At 37.7% G+C, this 19,350-nt stretch overlaps 3 non-coding genes across 3 annotated transcripts; 1 reads left to right on the top strand and 2 right to left on the bottom strand.

The window, feature by feature from the left end:
* Positions 1–9,866: 9,866 nt before the first annotated feature.
* On the top strand, positions 9,867–9,948 carry TRNAS-GCU (transfer RNA serine (anticodon GCU)). The gene has a single exon. It is a non-coding gene; the product is annotated as a tRNA-Ser (tRNA).
* A 1,380-nt stretch (positions 9,949–11,328) lies between these two features.
* On the bottom strand, positions 11,329–11,400 carry TRNAA-CGC (transfer RNA alanine (anticodon CGC)). The gene has a single exon. It is a non-coding gene; the product is annotated as a tRNA-Ala (tRNA).
* A 5,228-nt stretch (positions 11,401–16,628) lies between these two features.
* On the bottom strand, positions 16,629–16,701 carry TRNAM-CAU (transfer RNA methionine (anticodon CAU)). The gene has a single exon. It is a non-coding gene; the product is annotated as a tRNA-Met (tRNA).
* Between the last annotated feature and the right edge of the window lie 2,649 nt (positions 16,702–19,350).

Below are 19,350 nucleotides of genomic sequence, written 5' to 3' on the forward strand. Positions count from 1 at the left end.
GGCCATGAAATTTAAAAAAAATATTTTTGTTAACTATATTCCAACACAATTGCTTTCTATTGTAATTCTGTATATTTTTGTATTTTAAATTATTATAAGAAATACTCTGTAAGCTTCACCAGTCTGTCAAAGGAGTGAATGATCCACAAAAAATTTAAGAGCTCCAATTTAGAGTACTGATCATAAAAAAGACATCAAATGCTATCTAATCCAACCTTCCGTTGTTTTTTCTTTTTTTAAAATCTTTTTTAGACATATACTAAAATTTAAATACATAATAAGAAAAGTAACATGTCATGTGTACAGCAGAATATAGGAGAGGATTCAGAATATATAACAATAACTTTCCATTTCAAGAAAGTCTATATATTAAATATTATGCATTATGTTGAAAGCTGTCCATCTTTACTTCCTTATAGGTTTTCTTTTGTTCTCTGCTGTACACTTTTTATTTTGTTCTTTTTTCCCTTCCCTCTATTAAGCATGAATGTATTTATATAGATATATATACACACACACACACACATTTGTATACATACATACATATGTAAACATATAATTTCCCTAAGAGATTCTATTCCTAATCTTTGTTTTTGTGTTTGTGCATATCTTTTTTCCTATCTCTCCTAATTCCTCCATTTTACTTCTACTCCAATCCTTATCTTCCTATTACTTAGTCTACCCTGCCTACAACAATCCCTCCCTTATCCTCCCCTTCCCATAAATCAAAACACCCTTCTATATCCCCCTTTTATCCTATTCCCAAATCACCCTCCCTTCTAAAGATCCTTCCTTTACCCTCTCTCTTCTCCCTAGCCCCTTAGAGTTTTATTTCTCTCTAAATTTAGAAAACTTTTATACTCTTCTAGACTTATATGTATTTTTCCCTCTTGAACACATTTCCAATGAAAGTAGGTTTCCAGAAATAACAGCCTTCCTGCCCCCATCTAATTCCTCTGTATTGATTCTTCCTCTTGCACCTCATTTGTGTAAGATAATTACTCTTTTAGCTGTTCTTGAATGGTTTTACTTTTTGAAGTCATATCATACTCATGTCTACCTCCAATCTTTCTTATAAGCTACCTAATTACTAATAGCAATCTTAGACATTTGTTTTATATTTTACATACATGAAAGGTAACAGTCTATACTAATTGAGTTCCTTATAATTTGTATGTACCCCTCCCTTCATTTTTAAAAAGTCCCTGCTAGGTTTAATGATTTGATCACTGTTATGCAGGATGGGATATGAACTCATGTTTTCTGCATTAAGAGCTAGTGTTTTTTCCATCATATTAAACATCAAAAAGGTGAAAGAATTTTTTTCTCAGATATGATTTCAGGATCTTCAGATGACAAGAATGAAAAGTTGTCAATTATGCATACAAAAAAAGTAGACATTTTCATTTTAGCTACAAGCAACCTTTAAATTAAAAGAAGAATCAAATATGAGAATGAATTTTTAAAAAGTATTATGAGCCAAGCACAATGCCTCAAGCTGATACAAAAACAAAAATGAAAATATTCTCTGACTTTATAATTTACATTCAAATAGGAAAAGACCGTGTAGTGGCAAGGGATGATTGTTTTGGTTTCTGAAGTCATAGGGATGGTATCCCTGAGTGAAGCCAAGGCAGTAGATTGCCACACTACTTCCTAAAGCAGTAAAAATGTTAATTTGATTATGGTTCCAGAGCTGGAAGGGTGAAGAGGAGAAGGTATAGCTGTCAAGATGGAGAAGTAAAGTGAAATATGATAGACACATAGGAGGCAATTGCCAGTCAGAACCAAGGTGACCTCAGCATGAGAATGGTTGAGTCATCCAAAATATTGTGTGGAGTGTAGTTACAACTTAGAACTGATCTAAAAGGACCATTTGGGATGGAAAATGGAAAGTAGATGGAATAGACATCTATGCAACCATCACTATTTCTTTAAAAAGTTTAACACAAAGCAATTGGTATAACTAGGACAAAGGAGCCTAGAAATGGTCTCACATACTACATGCTTGATTTCTTTTTCAAGTGTAGAGAGATGACTTCTAAAGGCAACATGCTTTAAGAATATAAATTTCTGTTATTCCAAGCTCCAGTCTTGGGGAAAATGGTGTTAATGGTTGAGACTGTAGTTAGGAACCACTAAGCTAAGGAAAGGCATTTCTCCTTTGCTCTGAATATTGACAAAGTGCCCAAATTACTTGCTAACTGTTACTTGACTGTGGAATGGCTAGGTCACCCCCAAATAAGAGCCCTCTGAATCTGGATAAAATCATACATAATATAATGACATTACTGAGAGCCTATAGTTAGTGTCATAAACACTATTATAATTTCGCCAACAGACTGTTCTTCCTGAAAAGATCAGAATAACTGGGACAAATTTTTCTGGAAATAACCTCCTCAGATATTGTTCTAGGTCTAGGGGTATGATCCTTGCTGAGGATTAGACATTCTGTACTAGCCTTCCACTGTCCCTTATGGCTTTTGTATCTTCCAGAATGAAGGACAAACACAACCTGTGAGTGAGTAGCAGTTCCTTCCCTCCCCTCCTGTCCCCTCTCCTCACCTTTTCTCTGGTGTTCTGCCCAGGAGAAGGTAAACTCCATGGCCAAAAGCTGCTTTTTCTCCTTTGGGTTTACTAGCTACATTTCTTGCTCAATGATCAAACCTTAAACCCAATTCACTCTGGAGCTCATAGACTGGACAACAAGTCCCCAGTCACCTAGTGCAGAGTGGATGTAATAACTAAATAGTAATTGTTTCTCTTTTAACCAGGAACACTGAGGGTCTTCCCTTCCCAGTTTGAATTTTTTTTTTTTTTTACTAAAGGGGCCATCCCTTGAGTAATTTAAAGAAACCTATTCATTGAATGGGTGTATCTCACTCAAAATAAGAGTTTGAAAAGACCTTAGCCTGAAAGGGCTAGTGTCTCACATTGCATCCTGGGCCATCTCCAGTCATCCTGATGAATATCAGGCCACCGGACCCAGATGGCTCAGGAGAGAAAGTGAGTTTGAGGACTTTGTGCAGCCTTCCCTCACTCAAATCAAAGTCAGCTGCAAGTCATATCATCATCTTGATGTCACAGTCCTCTTTGAGAATGAAGGACAAACACAACATGACTTGTAGAAGAAAAAATCTCTCTTCCTTCCCCTACTTCTATTTCCCAAACACCTTGCCCATCTTACCCTTATGCACCCTAGAAAAATTGACCTGTTACTTTTGTAAACTTCATTTATCTAGTCATAGCACAATTACCTACATGCCTTCATATACGTTTTTCAGCATTAATATGTGCATTTATAAAGGCATTACATATTGAAAACCCCAGGTGACTCTATCTTGTCTACCCTCTTGCTATGGCTGCTCACAACTGAAATGGGCTTATGTGTAGACTGGTTAAATTAGCAAGAGACTGAGGCAAGTCAGTAGGAGTCAAGAGAGGGACTTCTTTCAAGCACATTCACAAACCCACACATGAGCTTTAAAAGATTCCAGTGCAGGAGGAAGGGAGGAGAAATGGGATGGGGGAAACAGACTGGTACCTTAGGTAGCATGTCAATATGTGAGATCTGGGATCCCCAAAAATTTCATATGCCAGTAAACTCATCCCCAATTCGATTTACCATTCCACAACAGAGGAGATAGAATCCAGAGCGAGGAAGCAATGGAGCACGAGAGAAGGGTCCACAAAGGACTGGCACATGTGGGAACCCCTTAGGATGCAAGTATCTGAGATTCCATCTCAGAATGTTTCAGGTACCAGTCAACTTTTCTTCCTATCTTTCCCTCCTCTGTTAGAGGTCCAACACTGGTGGACATCACCCACCAGCAGATACAAGGAAAGACAGAATCAGAGGCACTGTTGTTGGAGGCAGGGAGAGAAAAAGAGGTCAACTATATTGTGTGTGAGCTTCAAAAAAGGACATGTAGCTTTCCCCTATTTGGAGAAGATTACTCAACTGTGTTTGTCAGTGACAGGAGAAAGAGAAAATGGTGTGTTCATTATTTTCTGTATCCTGAAGAGATGGAATTCAGTCCCTGGACAAAGTGCTTGAGTGTATAAGTGTCTTGCATGGCCAGGTGTGATTATTTGTAAGCTAACGTTAAGAATATACCACAAATAACAGAAAAGGATGGCGAATCATGATCCCCTCCTAGTTAATATTCGATGTTCTGGTCTAAAAACAATCTCGATTTGAAGCTATTTTGTTCCAGAAAGCTGTGTATTTCTTTTTTCCTTTAAGAAACAAAACAAAAACATTCTGACTGTCCACAAGTTGCAATTGATTCTGGAGAGAATCTTTCCTTAACCTCATTCAGTCAATCACTTTTGTTGTTCAGTTGTTTTCAGTCATGTCCAACTCTTCGGTGACCCCATTTGGGGTTTTGCTGGCAAAGACACTGGAGTGGTTTGCCATTTCCTTCTCCAGTTCATTTGACAGGTGAGGAAACTTAAGTCAAACAGGTTTAAGACTTGCCCAAGATCACATGACTAGTGTCTGAGGCCAGATTTGAACTCAGGAAGAGAGAAGTCTTTCTCACTCCAGGTCCAGCGCTATTTGGGATCTTGGGAAAAGCAAAAGCGATCTGAGGTACCATGTAGAAGTATCTGAAATCTAGAACAGAGGAAGTACTAAGTCTGCCATGAGCAAAAAACAAAACCAAGAAAACACCACCTGCAAAAAACATTGTCTAGTCCCTGCCTGGTGTCTGGCTCTGTTAGGACTCTAGGTATACAAAGAAAAGTGTCTGCCCTTAAGGAGTTTTCATTCCACTGGAGGGAAAGTGTAAACAAAAGCAAGCTTGTTCCACTTTGCTCCTAGGAACTGAAGTTTAGAAGACAAAAGACAGTCCTAGCCAACTTCTGCAATTCTGAAACAATTGAGCACTAAGCATTTTGTGAAAAGAATTAGTTAAAATGGGAAGCTATCTCCTGCTGTGTCCCAGGGTCTATGCACAAGGTCTCTAGTTCTTGCCCTAGTTGACTCTTTTGTACTGCCTAACCTGAGCTTTTCCTCTGATTCTGATCCAGAGCACTGACTTCAGTTTGGGGTTTCATATTTTTAAAAGGATGTTGACAAAAATGGACACATGATTTAGACATAAAGGATGATACTATAAGTAAATGAGTAGAGCAAGAAATAGTCTACCTGTCAGATCTATGAAGAAGGGAAGAATTCATGACCAAACAAGAGATAGTACTTCAAAATATAAAATAATTTTGATTATATTAAATTAAGAAACTTTTGCACAAACAAAACCAATGCAACCAAGATTAAAAGGAAAGTAGAAAGCTGGGAAACAATCTTCACACATGTCTCTAATAAAAGCCTCATTTCTCAAATATGTAAAGTCAAATTTATAAGAATACAAGCCATTTCCCAGTTGATAAATGGTCAAAGGATATAAACAGGGGATTTTGAGGTGAAGAAATCAAAGCTATCTATAGTCATGTGAAGTAGTGCTTTAATTCACTTGATTAAAGAAATGCAAATTCAAACAACTCTGAGATACCACCTCACACTTATCAGATTGACTAATTGGACAAAAAGAGAAAATGATGTTGGAGTGCATGTGGGAAAATTGGGACACTAATGCACTGTTGGTGGAGTTGTGAACTGATCAAACCAGTTCTGGAGAACAATTTGGAACTATGCCCAAAGGACAACCAAATTATGCACAACTCTTCATCCAGTAATACCACTAAGTCTGTATCCCAAAGAGATCATAAAAAAGGGAAAAGGACCCACATGTGCAAAAATATTTATAGCATCTCTTTTCATTATGGTAAAATATTGAAAACTGAGAGGATGCCCATCAGTTGAGAAATGGCTAAACAAATTGTGGTATATGACTATAATGCAATACTATTGTGCGATAAGAAATGTTGAGCAGGCAGATTTCAGGAAAACCTGGAAAGACTTGTAGGAATGGATGCAAAGTGAAATGAGCACAACCAGGAAAACATTTTACCCAGTAACAACAATATTGTGTGATGATAACTATGAATGATGACATACCTTTTCTCAGCAATACAATGATCCAAGATAATTACAAAGGACTCCTGGTGGAAAATGTTATTTATATCCAGATGTACTGATGGACTCTGAATGCAGATTGAAGCATACTTTTTTCATATTTTTTTCTTTTGTTCTGTTTCTTCTTTTACAACTGTGACCAATATGAAAATATGTTTTATATGATTGTACATATATAACCTGTATCAAATTACTTACCATTTTAGGAAGAGGGGAGGGGAAGAAGGAAGAAAAATTTGGAACTCAACATCTTGTAAAACTGAATGCTAAAAATTGTCCTTACATATAATTGGAGGAAAAATAAGATACTATTTTTAAAAAAGATGTTGAAAAGATTGAACCAATGAAAAAGATGGAAGACTTTTGATGATTATTCTGAAAACCATACTGCAAGAGGATTAGTTGAAGGAACTAGAGATACTGAGCCTAGGAAACATAAACTGAGGGCAAGAATGGAGTAGAGGTACTGCCTGTTGGATATAAACACAAGTTCCTCAGCTTGTCATTTAAAACCCTCCTCATTCTGACCTCCATCTACCTTTGCAGATACTTTATTACTTCCCATCATATAGTATATGTTAACTGACAAATGGGCCTGCTAGATGTTTCCTAACTTACGATGCTACGTTTCCCCCTTCTCTTTTTTTTGCCCTTCATTCCACCCCATACCTAGAACAATATCTATGCTCATTTCTGCCTCATCTTCAAGTTTCAGCTCTGATGTAATTTGTTTCAAAAATTCCTTCCTCATTCCTTCCAGTTGTTAGTGTTCAGTGGATTCCAGAATTACTCTACATTTGCTTATCTTTGTACAAAGTATACCCCTATAATACAACATAAGCTTTCTGAGTGCAGGGCCTTTTTTTTTTTAGTCTTTCTACTGAAAAAATGTGGATCCGTCTACATTTAGTTCAGTCTTCTTTGACTTGTCAACGTGAAAGTTTGGTTAAGAAAGACAAACAGGCTAAATGCATATTGTTTATTCCCTTAAAGCTAGTGGTTACATGATCATGGAGCCAGAAAAACTTCTGACTGCCTAATACATGAATGACCAGGCTTAAATCTCTTTAGGACAATCGAAGGTTGTCTGTGTCCTTCAGATTTATGGTCTCCATGAGTGATTAATTATACCAAGAGAAAGGAATTTCTTAATTGGGTAGGTGGTAAATACAATAAGAGAGTAGACAAAGTGTTGATTGAAATTACAACTCAGAACATCTGTGTTTTCTTTAGCACTAATATGTCATAACACAGTACGTGTCCACAAGTTAATAAAAAAAAAGTCCCACTATTCAAGGTAGTGTCCCAGGTTCAGGATCTCATAAGGAATGCTAAGTTAGCCCCATCTGGCCTTGTTGACGTAGGAAGAGGTATTCTCTGAGTTTACTTCAGAGAACAAAGAGACTGTTAGGTCCAGGCTCTTCTTAATTTAAGTGCTGGCCCTTATTAAAGCCCAAAAATGATATTAAATATTATCAAACTCCACATTTTAAAATTTCTCTTCATCTACCACTCACTTCTTTTACTCTTGTCTTAAAAAAAAAAATTCCTTGCCAAGTCCAACCTACTAATTTTGCCCTTGATCCAACTCCTGCTCTCTCTCTTCTGGCAGCTTGCTCTCTTAATCTCTCTCCCACTATTTTCTGGCTCTCTAAATACTATTCAGCTTCAACTATCCCTTCCTTTTGCTCTAGCTGTCATACAATAGCTTAGCTCCTTTTCATAGGCAACCTCCTAGAAACAGTCTATACTTCAATCATGTCTCCATTTCCTCACTTGCCATTCACTTCCCAACCTTTTATCATCTAGTTCTGTTCACATCAATCAACTGAAATTGCTCTCAATGATCTCTAATGTGCTTAATTTAGTGGCCTTTTCTTAGTTCTCTTGATAGGCTTGTTTCATTTGAAACTAATCATCTCTTGTTTTATACATTCTATTTATTTGATTTCCATACACTATTCCCTTGTAATTCTCCTTCTACTTGTTTGACCAGTCTTTCTTATTTTCCTCTGATAGTTCAGCATCTACCCCCGACTCTGTCCCTGTGTATGTGCCTTGTGCCATTCTAGGTTAAAAGAATAAATTCCCCAACAGTTAGCAGCAAATGCTGAATGGATAGATAAGTGTACCAAAAGGATGTACTATTACTAAAAAATGAAAACAAAACCAAACACATAAAACTAACATTTTAGAAACATTTGTTGGGGGGAGGGGGAATGTGAATAATCAGCCAGATATCAAATGGATAATGAGAGTACATGATGCAATGACCCATTTAGGTTTCTCTGGTTAGGTTCTTTCAGGCATTTAGAGTTCCTGGCTTATGCCAGCCACCAGTGCATTAAAACAAGTGCTAGCATTTATACAACGGTCAAACAATAAGTCTTTAGTAACAATACAATTGAGTGTGCATTTTCCTCCACTATAAGGAGAAAAAAACAAAACAAAACCCTGCTTCTGAAGAAACTTATCATTAAAGTTTCACTTCATTATCAGATCTAATAGGTTTGGAAGCACTAATTCACCAGTTTACATGTGATCAATCTTATAAACATTTTTTTTCAGAATTCATGATTGCTGTTTTAGGCAGCTCAGCTAACCTAGAGTCTATATTTTGCTTCTAAAAGGCCACCAGAGGTTGTCAATCCTTCTGCCAGTCAATTGGTAGCCTCTCTTTAATTCAGTCAAACTTTACTGAAGAACTTCACACCTCATAAAACGATAACAAAAAATAGATTTTCTTTGAATTGTATTTAAGGTCTTTTCAGCTCTTTGTCTCAGTTACTTGACCTTCTACCTTCTCTAATTTCATCAGTTTGGCGTGAGGGGAGGCAAACAATTGATTTGGGATGATCTGAGCAACTCTGTCCTCCATAATCCACTTTTCCCCTGCATCAGTTGTACCAGATCCAACACACGTTGTACTCTTTTATAGTCTCATTTGTAAGCACAGCCCAGGGCAGGCAGCCTACATAGCCACTTCAGACGTTCCATGACCGTATCAAATACTCTGATCACTAGCCCGAGTCTTGGGAGACAATTCTTCCCATTACACAAATCCCTGAAGGAAAACAAAAAGTTTGGAAAGTAACGTCTTATCCCATTATATCTAACACATTATCCACTATCCCCACTTCTATACTACAGCTACCAGTCTCTTCTGTGTTCCTGTTCTGCCTTTCCAGATCCAATAATTTATCTTCTTTTTATGATCTCCATCCACTCAGAAACCTTGGAGGCTTGTACTGATACAGATTTTCTTTTTTTTAATGAAAGACTGCTCGTGCGTTCCCTCTGAGATTATCTCCACTTTATCCTGCACGTAGTTTGTTTTGTACATAGTTATTTGCAGATCTCTCCCATTAGATTATAAGCACCTTGATAATAGGTACAGTTTTTCCCTTTCTGTCCTCAGTATCTAAGGAAAATGTGTGACATATTGTCAGTGCTCAATATGTTTGTTGGTGACTTGAACTTTTTTCCCCTTGCGGAGAAGGCAGAAAAAACAATCATTTTAATCCAGAGTGAGGGGAAAAGCACCAGATGTGTGACAGACAGAGCCTCAAAGAAGGCTTTGCAAATATATGTACAATTGTAAAACAACTCCACAAATGTGTTTCCAAAATCCTTTGCCAATTCTTTCAAATAAACAAGAACGTTATCCTAAGTCAAATATATATATACATATATATGTGTGTGTATATGTGTATGCATATTGATACAGATACATAAATATCCTTAGGTTTCATACAAACCTGAAAGAAAAAAAGTAATCACCTCAATAACTACTGAAAGAAAAACTGTTCAGGTTTCGTTTTTCGTGGACGAGGTGGCCGAGTGGTTAAGGCGATGGACTGCTAATCCATTGTGCTCTGCACGCGTGGGTTCGAATCCCATCCTCGTCGAAGTTTTGTAAACGTTGCAAGTTTTTGCTGGAGAGATTAAATACTTTAAAGGTGATAGTCGTAGAGGGCTGTTGAGTTTGTGTGGTTGTTCGGTCGTTTCAGACGTGTCCGACTCTTAACGACCCTTTGGGGGTTTTCCTGGCAAAGATACTGGAGCCCTTTGCCATTTCCTTCTCCAGCTCATTTGACAGAGAGGGAAACTGAGGCAAACAGGGTTAAGTGACTTGCCTACGTGAAGTTTTCCTGACTTCGGGCCCACACTATTCACTGACCACTTAGATCACCTTGGGGTTGTTACAAGACAACAGAACTTCATACACTAGTAACCTCATCTCATCCATTTATCAAAGGAAGTTGTGGTCTTTACTTCGAAAATTATGGACTCCTATTTCCTAATTTAATGCAGTATGTCAGCCCCCACAATGAGAACTCCCAATGACGCCTCATTTTCTAAACTACAAAATCTCAAACTCTCAGACTGCAACAGTATTGCCTAATTCTCAAAAACAGCCATTTACAAAGTGCTCGCTATAGACTGAGCACAGTAAGGAGTTAGGGAGGCAGATACAAAAATTAAATATTAAGACATTGTTGCTGCCCTAATGGAAGACAGCCAGAATTCCTAAAACACTTTGCTCTTGCTGTTTTGTCTACTTGGAATAGGCTTCCCTCTCCTTTCTAACTCTCCCTCATTCCATGCATTTCCCTAAACCCCCATCTCCAATTCCACCTCCCTCTACTTCTCCCACCTCCTTTCACATTTCTCAGGACTCACAAAATTTTAGTACCAAGAGGTTGCAAATACGTTGGTAGGAAGAGTTAAGTGCAATCAGAAATCCTAAACTTAATGTGTCCAAAATTGAACTCATCTTCCCCCTGTCTTCTCTCATTTTTTCTATTACTGTGCAGACCACAATCCTCCTGGTTACCCAGGCTCATAACTGAGGTGTCCTCCTTGACTCCTCACTCACTTTCACCCACACCCATCCAAATCTGTTGCTAGGTTGATTTTACTTATGTAATATATTTCAAAGATTATAGCTTCTCTCTGGTGCTACTGTCACCCTGATAAAGGCCTTCATCACCTCATGCCTAGTCTATTACAGTTGCTTTCTTGTTGGTCTCCCTGACTCAAGTCTCCCCCGGCTCCAGTACATCCTCCAACCAGCTGTTGAAATGATCTTTGTACAATTCAGGTTTAACTATGTCAACCTCCTTTTCAATAAACTCTATCAGCTTTCTATTATGTTCAAGATTTTGTGATAATTAACAGGATCCTCTGTTTATAGATATATAAAGTCCTCTGACTTTCTAAGCCCTTGTGGCTCACTTCTACCTTTCCAATCATCCAGGAAGTGAAAAGAAAAACACCACTCCACCTGGAGATGCCGGGGATCGAACCCGGGGCCTCATACATGCGAAGCATGCGCTCTACCACTGAGCTACATCCCCTCACGCTAGCCGCCTTCCATTCAAGTCAGATAGAGGGAAGGAAACGGGCCTGACCGAGTAGGGGAAAGAGAAGCAGCAAGTTGTTTAATCTTTATGTCCATTACCAAAAAAAAAAAAATTCCTGCTTCAGGTTGTTCCCATTTTCACAAATTCAAAGTCTCAGTGTTGAAAAGGATTTCAATCTTAGTCCAACATATACCTGAACAAGAATTCTCTCTACAACAACTCCAACCATGGGGTATCCAGTCCTTGTTTCAAGACCTCCAGTTAAGGGGAAATCCCCAATAACTGGTCATCAAACCCATGTCTTTTCTGTTTATTTCTTATTGTGAGGAATTCTCATGCCAGCCATGGATCCACTGACTTGCACCAGCACCAGAGCTAGAATGTTGTAAATCTCTGTCCAGAGTAAAAGGCCTAAAAAAATCCATGAAGTTGGGCTCTTCGTTTTCCTGGATATGATTAAATTTGAAAACATGATGTAGATTTTTTTGAATAAGGAAACCAGCATAACATTCTATGCTGTTTTATAGTGTAATATATATACATAATTGCCAAATAGATGGATATGCCAAATAGAAGCAAACTTTATTTCTGGAGAATTCTGGACTAGAATCTTAGTCCTAAAGGCCAATGTGTGATGAAAAACATATTCCATATAACATGTATCTTGCTTCATATTTACAGCAATCTTAGCTCAAAGAAATATAAATTGAGCACCCTCATCTCCTTAGTTATCTCCCCGGTTCATCTCCAATAAACACCATTGAGAAGCAAAAAAGTTAATCCCATTTCATTTCTAGGAAGAACAATTGTAATAATAACACATTTACATAGGACTTTGAATTTCATAAAACACATTCTTTTTTTTTCTTAAAAAAAAATCTTTTAGAGAGGTAGAACAGGAAGTATTCTCTCCATTTCACAGCTAAGGAAATTCAGGATCAGAAAGTTTAATTCATGGTAAGTATCAAAAACTAACTCATGTTAAATGTAAAAAAAAAAAAAAAAGAATAATTACCAAATAGACCAAATTTTTTTTTAATTCCAAAATTGACTATGTTTTTAGAAGGTATTCTTGTTCAGATATGCCTTGTAATAGATAGTGCCTGAAGTAACTTTCAACTCTAAAATTCTTTAAGTCTGTGAAATAGAAATGAAAGGGTATTGAAAAGAGCACAGTGCTTTCTAAGGCCACACCAATATGGCAGGCAACCTATCTTATTTTCTTCATCAAAGCAGGAATCTGAACTTTTAACTACAACACATTGAGAAGTCAGTAAGAAAATCAACAAAACTACAGTAAATCCAAGTGACCCAGAATTGTTTTTGACCACATCCTTTCCGTAATTAATGGGAACTAATTTAAATCACCTAGAAAACAGGTCTCCCTTCCCCCACCCCTAAAATAACTAAGTCAAAGACAAATTTAGTTCCTTTTGGGCCAAGAGATGAATTACTAGCTTTGCCCTCAACAGAGATGAAGACATGAATACATCTAAGCCCCTGTTAATCCATCAATAGACAAAAAGATACCACTAAAATGAGATCATAGATTCATGGCTAGCAGGGACCTTTGAGATAATTGGCTCCAATACCCTTATTTTACCAAAGAGATGAATGCTTAAGGGCCCAAAGATAGTAAATAGCTGAACAGGATTGAGAGAAACATAGGTCCTCTGACCACAAATTCTGTGTTCTCCACCATATCAGACTGTCTCTTGACAGTCTTTGAAAATAAATAGACACACTGAAATTCAGCATCTGTTATAGGTTGGACATAGCCAAATTTGGTCAAAAACAGTGGTCTTTGTTTGGATCAACAAATACAGTATTTATTGAGCACCTGCTATGAAGAAGGAACCATGCTAGGCATTATGGCAGAATACAAAGAAGAGGCCATCATTCTTGCACTTAAGAGACCTGGAACATAAGACAAATACTCCAATAGCTAGAGTTTAGGAAGAATGTAACAAATGGCACAAGATACAAGCACCACATGGCTCCAAAGGAAGCCAATCAATTGTTAACAATCATTTATTAACCATTTACTATGTGCAAAAGCATTGTTTTAAGATTTGGGAATACAACTAGGAGCAACAAGAAAGGCAGTCTGTACTCTCACTGAGATTACATTCTAGGAGAGGGAGATAACATAGAAAAGGAAAATTGAAAGGAGTGAGGGATACCCTCCCCAGGAGTATGATGTGCCGAAAAATGATGAAATGGCTGGCCTGAGTGTCCTCCTTCAATGGATGTTCTGGTAGTAGTCATACAATCAGAGAGTGGGAGCTAGAGGCATGGGGAAAGGAAGGGAACAAGCATCTATTAAACACCTACTGTGTGCTAAACACTTTTAAAATGTCTTTTTAATTAATCCATATATTGGCAATTACTTTTGAGGTATAAATTCCAGGACTGAAGTGATCTTCCAGAATGAAGAGATTTCTGTGACATGAAGTCCAGAGTTCAGCCTGGTGAAAAATTGATGATACAAGGGAAGAAAAAAATAATACATGCCTTCTCATAAGAAAGGCAATCAGAGTAGTTCTTATCTCTCTGTGCACAAAAGGAGAATTAAAGAACAAATAAGAATTCTTCTTAGTGTGGATGAGATGATGATAATGGATGAGAGAGGAAGGCATTTTTAGATCAATCAATCAATTCACATTTAAGTGACTGCTGTGTGCCAGGCACTCTGTTAAGCTCTAGGGGTACAAGAAGAGACAAAAGACAGTTCCTGCCGTCAAGGAGCTGGCAAGGTAATGGGGGAGACAACACATAAACAAATATATACAAAACAAGCTGTATACAGCATAAATAGAAAATAAGTAAAAGATGAAAGGTACTGGTATTAAGAGGAGTTAGGACCAAGTGGATAGGGTGCCAGGCTTAGTCAGAAGACTCATCTTCCTGAATTGAAATCTGGCCTCAGACCCTTACTAGCTGTGTGACCCTGGGCAAGTCCTTAACCCTGTTTGACTCAGTTACCTCATCTGTAAAATGAGATGGAGAGGGAAATGGCAAACAACTCCAGTATCATTGCCAAGAAAACCCCAAAAGGGGTCACAAAGAGTCACACATGAGTGGAAACAACTGAACAATAACAGTCCGTGGGATTTTAGTTAGGACTTAAAGGAAGCCAAGGTGGTCAGTAGTCAGAATAGGGTAAGGCATGAGTTCCAGGCATCTCTCAGTTCCAGCTGAAAGATGAAGGGTCTTGTTTGTGGAATAGCTAGGAGGTTAGTAGGAGGATACTATAGTATCTAATAGCTAGTGAAGGAATATGTGTTTGGGGAATAAGGTTTAGACTGGAAAAATAGGAGGGGGCTATGTTATAAAGGGCTTTGAATGCCAAATAGAGCACTTTGTATTTGCTTCTGCAGGTAATGGGAAGCCACTGGAGTTTATTGAATAGATGTGTGACCTGATTGGACCTCTGTTTTAGGAAAATCACTTTAGTGACTAAATGGAAAATGGATTGAAGCAGGGAAAGATGAGGCAGGCAGACTCACCAACCTTGTAATCAAGACCTAAAGTGATGAGGGTTTGCAACTAATGATGGCAATCTCAGAGGAGAGAAGGGAGTGTACTGGCAAGATGCTGAAAAGGTGAAATTGACAGGGCTTGGCACAGCTTAGATGTGGAGGAATCCAGGATGACCACTAGATTGAGAGACTGTGACTGGAAGGATAATATTGCCTTCTATAGTAATAGAAAAGGAGGGAGTAAGGGGAAGAGAGATAAAACTCTGTAGTAGTAATGATAAATTTTGATAAATGTGGTCATTTCCCCAATTCAACAACAAATTGGAATTTTTTAAAAAATTAATAATATACTCTGTGCTCCAGATTCTTTGCCCCCTGTCCTTTCCTAATATCTTTAACAGATATAGATGGAAAGGGAATATCAGAACAAGAAAGGACATTAATGACCATCACTTGCAATATCTTCATTGTACATCTATGGACATCCTATCTGGTAAAGGCATAGAATGCTTGAAAGAAGAAACTTCCTAACTTATTTCAATGACATTTATTTTGCCCCTACTGTCAGTAATCAGAATCATAAATAGCACTTTTTACACATAGAGGAAAAGACGGTGGTAGGGAAAGGTGAGAAGTTCACCAGGTGATACAACTATGAAGCATTATAAATCTCTCTCCCTCTCCTGCTCCCCCTTTCCTTCCCCTCTCCCTTGCATAAGAAATTTATAGCTTATTTGGTTAAATTAAGGAAAGAACCAACGGACTTTTGTCGCAGGAGAGTAGCACCTCAAAAGAATTTGACCCTGGACTTGTGGTTTCATTGATATATTGAACTCCCAGAAGACTAAATTTAAACTCTTAAGAGTTTCCTAAGGTACTAAAGATGTTAAGTTACTTCTCCAGCATCCTACAGCCAGTTTAAATGCCACCCCCCAATAAAACAAATTCTGTCCTCTATTTTTTACCTTTGAAAGACTGAGTCAAGGGCCCCGCACAACTAATTTATCCAAATCCTAGGAAGGAGAAAGGAGGAAATGGGTCTCCTCTTTATCTTGGGAAATTAAATCAGTCACTCAAATTAAGTCAATAAGCATTTATGAATCGCCGACTATGTGTTTGGAAATATGCCAAGATATGACAAAAGTATTGGTATTCCTCACTTTATTTTCAATCTTTTCAAAATGGAAATCTCACTTCTCTTCCTACAGCAAATCTCTCTGGGGCTCAGTCAAGGTCCAAAAGACTAAATGTCAGATTCTAAGAGTTTGTTTTCAAAACATAGTATCTTGCATAGCTTTCCAGCGATCTGGGCTTATATATTTCATTGGAAAACATTTTTATAATAAACTTGTACATTATTAAGTGCCTGTTCCATCCCCGTTAAACTGTGAGCCCCTTGAGAACAGGGACTGGCTTTTGCCTTTCCCCAGAGTTCAACAGCGCCTGACACATCTTAAACTCTCAATAAATGGTTGTTAACAGTATTGATATTTTCAAGTGTGCACACTCCTTTACTAAAGTTCTTCTGGGAGTCGAAAATCTTGCCAACATTTCTTTTTGACGGTGACTGATTTCCCTCCCCACCCCCACCCCAGCCTCCACCCTCATTATGCACTTCGAAGAAAAAGATACAGATCAGCATTAGAGATTTCTTCCATTGGTGTGTAAAATTTCTGATTTTACCTTTCAAGATACAGGGATGTAGATACGAAGGTTGATTTCTAGGGCAGGAAAATTTCCTGCCCTCTCTGAGGCTCGAACTCAGGACCTTCAGATTATGAGACTGACGCGCTGCCTACTGCGCTAAGAAGGCACGTAGGTGACAATTATTACTTCAAATTAAGGAAGGAAGAAACTATTTGTACTTTTAAATAATTTTGTATAAGTTCTATATCTGTAAAGAATATACTGAGGAGATGTAATTTTCTATTTGGAAGAATATTTACTGAAACCTAAATAAATCATAAAAGACTTTTTTCATCAAACTAAAAAAACTAAAAAATAATTTTAACTCAGTTTTTTAAATTAACAATCAAACTTGGTTTAAATACAAAAATAATGAGACATTCAGCAGCAGTTTTTTAAGTTATTAGTATATTCCCCAAGCCCTAGCTAAAACAGCAAGGCACCCTAATTAAAAGACAAGAGGCCGTATGAATCAGGCAAGTCAAACCTCCACCACTACGACCTTGATCTCCATATCCCCATATACCCTAGTGGAGACTACTCAATCTCTCAACTCAGTCAAGAGGCTTGAAAATAGCAATGCTTCTCGTGCAGCGAACTCCGAACCATTATATTGGGAAAATGGAGATGCAGTCCGGGAACCTCTTCTGTAGGAGCTAAAGATGCAGCTGCCAAAGACACAGAAAATGAAATTTTTGCCACCGAAATCTTTGGAATTATCAAATAGCTCCACATCAGAAACATAATTTTATTAATGGAAATGACATGTCATCTAGGGTTATGAACTGTTACATACATACTATACCATTCATACAGCCATAACTGCTGCATGAATGATATAATTTAATGTATGTATTATAAAAGAATGTACTCTAGGGAAATTATTGGGAAGTGGTGGCAAAGTAAAAACAAAATGCATTAATCACTCATGGAAAATATTAATCATGTCATCACTTTACTTTGTATATTTTGGCTGATTTCTGTGCGAGATGTTAAGTAATTTTTCAACTCTTGGATATTTCTTTAAGTTGTTATTTAAGACACTTGTAAGGAGACTCTTTGGACTTCACATGCTTCCATCTTGACTAGAAATACCCATAGCTATGTTTTTACTGTGCTTTGGAGTGCTCTAAATGTTTTATTGCCTCCAGTTGCTCAAGTAAAATAATCTCCCTTCATTATAGACATATATATAATCTTCTCAATAGAAAATACATTGGATCAGCTGAAATTAGTATAAGCAAAGATAACTAAGGTAGTTTAAGTACAAGAATATAAAAACACAAAGTAAAAGGCCAAAATTTAAAATATATATATGATCCACCCTATTTATCATTAGGATTTACAAGTGTGTTTGATGGAAAGAAAAAAACACTGCATTTGCTTTGCATACATGCAAAGTAGGACTGGTTCCTATTACACAACGCTGGTGTGCTTCAAGTTTAACTGGCACCCAATTTTAGTTAGAACTAGCTGCTGAAACACTCCAACAAGCTTACTGATGTGGTGCAGTTAGAATTCTACTCACCTCATCCTAAATAGTCCTGTCTGGTTCATTTTCAGATACTCCCCTCTGGTTGCTAGTCCATGTTCTGTGACTTCATTGCGCCACCTTCCTCATGACAGCTGCCACAACAGGCATTTTGTTTGACAACATGACATAAACTCAGCTGTTGATTGACTTTGTGCCTTCAAACAAATCACATCCACAAAGATGACTTAAGAATGTATTATAGCCAATGGATAATTCACTCCTTGGCTGCCTTAAATCCACTGCTACATTGGGTCATGCAGGGCTCCAAGGGTTAGATTCTCACCAAACCAGGCTGTCCACAAATGCTGGAATATATTTTCATAACTGGACCTCTTGTGCTTTAAACTTGCATGTCTTATAAGGTCATTCTGTCTCCAATACCCTTGCACCTAAGAGTAGGAAAGCATTGACTCAAAAGGGACAAAAGAAACAGCAGGGGCACGTATTTATGGTTTCATATTATTAACTAGAGTGGGGAGATGGGCAGCTGGGGTATCCTAACTAAATCTGCTGCTACTACCACTTTTCTTACCAAAAAGCTTTCAGCATTCCTTGTCCTGATCAGTGACTCGAAAGGGAGACCTAGTTGTCCATACTCCTTCCCCATCTTCTGTATTCATTAGCAGTTCTAGATCAAAAGCTGATAGAAATGTTTACTACATACTAAGTGAAGAAAACAGTTGCTATGCACTTAACCTGTGCATACTCAGAAGTCCACATAATCAACTGAATAAAGACCAGAACACTGAATTTGCTCACAAAGGCTGGGTGTTTATTGGCCACCCTCCCCCCTTTATTGTTGTTCAGTAGTTTTTCAGTTGTGTCAGATTCTTCATGATCCCACTTGGGGGTTTCTTGGCAAAGATAGTGGAGTTGTTTCCCATTTTTTTCTCCAGTTCATGAGGAAGCTGAGGCAAACAGGATTAGGTGATTTGCCCTGGGTCACATAGCTAGTAAGACCTCAAATCTGAGGTCAGATTTGAACTCAGGAAAATGAATCGTCTTACGTCAGGCCCAGTACTGTGACATTAGCCTCCCTTTATACTTAGACATTCTCATTTGATAGGTGCTGTCTGTAGCTATTAGTATGGTCACATTTGTACTTCAAATGCCTCCATATCAAAGAATGACAAATATTTCTGAAGACTTTTACCATTAATTATTTGACAAACCAAAATTTTATTCTGCTTTGCAAGCAGATAAATCAACAGATGTAATTAAAGATGCTCATCTGGTTATACA

Source organism: Notamacropus eugenii, chromosome 4, assembly GCF_028372415.1.
Source record: "Notamacropus eugenii isolate mMacEug1 chromosome 4, mMacEug1.pri_v2, whole genome shotgun sequence".
Taxonomy (NCBI): domain Eukaryota; kingdom Metazoa; phylum Chordata; class Mammalia; order Diprotodontia; family Macropodidae; genus Notamacropus; species Notamacropus eugenii.